Genomic DNA, 2,946 nt, shown 5'->3' on the forward strand with positions numbered 1-2,946 from the left:
ACTTTACTACACCTAATTCTAATTTACATGGAAGAAGCATCTCCATCCCTACCATTGGAGCAAACAATTTTGAGTTTAAACCTCAATTAGTTTCTCTGATGCAACAAAACTGCAAGTTTTATGGACTTCCATCTGAAGATTCCTTTCAGTTCTTAACTGAATTCTTGCAGATCTGTGATACTGTTAAGACTAATGGAGTAGATCCTGAAGTATACAGGCTCATGCTTTTCCCTTTTGCTGTAAGAGACAGAGCTAGAGTGTGGTTGGACTCTCAACCCAAAGATAGCCTGAACTCTTGGGATAAGCTGGTCACGGCTTTCTTAGCCAAGTTCTTTCCTCCTCAAAAGCTGAGCAAGCTTAGAGTGGATGTTCAAACCTTCAGACAGAAAGAAGGTGAATCCCTCTATGAAGCTTGGGAGAGATACAAGCAACTGACCAAAAAGTGTCCTTCTGACATGCTTTCAGAACGGACCATCCTGGATATATTCTATGATGGTCTGTCTGAATTAGCTAAGATGTCATTGGATACTTCTATAGGTGGATCCATTCACCTAAAAAAAACGCCTGTAGAAGCTCAAGAACTCATTGACATGGTTGCTAATAACCAGTTCATGTACACTTCTGAGAGGAATCCTGTGAGTAATGGGACACCTCAGAAGAAGGGAGTTCTTGAAATTGATACTCTGAATGCCATATTGGCTCAGAATAAAATATTGACTCAGCAAGTCAATATGATTTCTCAGAGTCTGAATGGAATGCAAGCTGCATCCAACAGTACTCAAGAGGCATCTTCTGAAGAAGAAGCTTATGATCCTGAGAACCCTGCAATAGCAGAGGTGAATTACATGGGTGAACCATATGGAAACACCTATAACCCCTCATGGAGAAATCATCCAAATCTCTCATGGAAGGATCAACAAAAGCCTCAACAAGGCTTTAATAATGGTGGAAGAAACAGGTTTAGCAATAGCAAGCCTTTTCCATCATCCACTCAGCAATAGACAGAGAATTCTGAGCATAATCCATCTAGCTTAGCAAATTTAGTCTCTGATGTATCTAAGGCCACTGTGAGTTTCATGAATGAAACAAGATCCTCCATTAGAAATTTGGAAGCACAAGTGGGCCAGCTGAGTAAAAGGATCACTGAAATCCCTCCTAGTACTCTCCCAAGTAATACAGAAGAAAATCCAAAAGGAGAGTGCAAGGCCATTGATATAACCATCATGGCCGAATCCAAGGAAGAAGGGGAGGACGTGAATCCCAAGGAGGAAGACCTCCAGGGACGTCCAGTGATCAATAAGGAGTTTCCCTCTGAGGAATCAAAGGACTCTGAGGCTCATCTAGAGACTATAGAGATTCCATTGAACCTCCTTACGCCCTTCATGAGCTCTGATGAGTATTCTTCTTCTGAAGAGAATGAGGATGTTACTGAAGAGCAAGTTGCCAAGTTCCTTGCTGTAATCATGAAGCTGAATGCCAATTTATTTGGTAAAGAAACTTGGGGAGATGAACCTCCCCTGTTCACCAATGAACTAAATGCATTGGATCAACTGAGATTGCCTCAGAAGAAACAGGATCCTGGAAAGTTCCAAATACCTTGTACTATAGGCACCATGACCTTTGAGAAGGCTCTATGTGACCTTGGGTCAGAGATAAACCTCATGCCCCTCTCTGTAATAGAGAAACTGGGAATCTTTGAGGTGCAAGCTGCCAAAATCTCATTAGAGATGGCAGACAATTCCAGAAAACAGGCTTATCGACAAGTAGAGGACATATTAGTAAAGGTTGAAGGCCTTTACATCCCTGCTGATTTCATAATTCTAGATACTGGGAAGGATGAGGATGAATCCATCATCCTTGGAAGACCCTTTCTAGCCACAGCAAGAGCTGTGATTGATGTTAACAGAGGTGAACTAGTCCTTCAATTGAATGAGGACTCCCTTGAGTTTACAACTCAAGGACATCCTTCTATAAACATGGAAAAGAGGCACAGTAAGCTTCTCTCAAAACAGAGTCAACCAGAGCCCCCACAGTCAAACTCTAAGTTTGGTGTTGGGAGGCCACAACCAAACTCTAAGTTTAGTGTTGAACTCCCATATCCAAACTCTAAGTTTGGTGTTGGGGAGTCTCAACAATGCTCTGAACATCTGTGAGGCTCCATGAGAGCCCACTGTCAAGCTATTGACATTAAAGAAGCGCTTGTTGGGAGGCAACCCAATTTTTATTTAATTATATTTTTATTAGTTATATGCCTTCATAGGTTCATGATCATGTGGAGTCGCAAAAACAACTGAAAAAATTGAAGAAAAATCAAAAGCAGCATTAAAAACAGCACACCCTGGAGGAGGAGTTCACTGGCGTTCAAACGCCAGTAAGGAGTATCTGGCTGGCATTCAACGCCAGAACAGAGCATGGATCTGGCGTTAAACGCCAGAAACAAGCAGCATCCTGGCGTTCAGACGCCAGAAATGCACAGTGAGGAAAGCTGGCGCTGAACGCCAGAAACAAGCATGAAGCTGGCATTCAACGCCAGAAATATGCTGCATCTGGGCGTTGAACGCCCAGAACAAGCATCAGTTCGGCGTTTAAATGCCAGAATAGCATGCAAAGGCATTTTACATGCCTAATTGGTGCAGGGATGTAAATCCTTGACACCTCAAGATCTGTGAATCTCACAGGATCATCTCAGGATCTGTGGATCCCACAGGATCCCCACCTTCCCTCTTCATAATCCTAGTTTCTTCCACATCTTCTTCTTCATCTATTCTTTCTTCTCCTCCTCGAGGGCGAGCAACATTCTAAGTTTGGTGTGGTAAAAGCATTACTTATTTTGCTTTTCCATAACCATTGATGGCACCTAAGGCCAGAGAAACCTCAAAAAAAAAAAAAAAGAGAGAGAGAAGGGAAAAGGGAAGACAAAAGCTTCCACCTCCAAGTCATGGGAGA

The 2,946-nt window shown here is 42.6% G+C and overlaps 1 non-coding gene across 1 annotated transcript; it reads right to left on the reverse strand.

Moving 5' to 3' along the window:
- Positions 1-353: 353 nt before the first annotated feature.
- Positions 354-461, reverse strand: LOC112730883 (small nucleolar RNA R71). Its single transcript, XR_003166686.1, has one exon. It is a non-coding gene; the product is annotated as a small nucleolar RNA R71 (small nucleolar RNA).
- Positions 462-2,946: the final 2,485 nt, after the last annotated feature.

This window comes from Arachis hypogaea, chromosome 12 (assembly GCF_003086295.3).
Source record: "Arachis hypogaea cultivar Tifrunner chromosome 12, arahy.Tifrunner.gnm2.J5K5, whole genome shotgun sequence".
In the NCBI taxonomy this organism is placed as follows: Eukaryota; Viridiplantae; Streptophyta; class Magnoliopsida; order Fabales; family Fabaceae; genus Arachis; species Arachis hypogaea.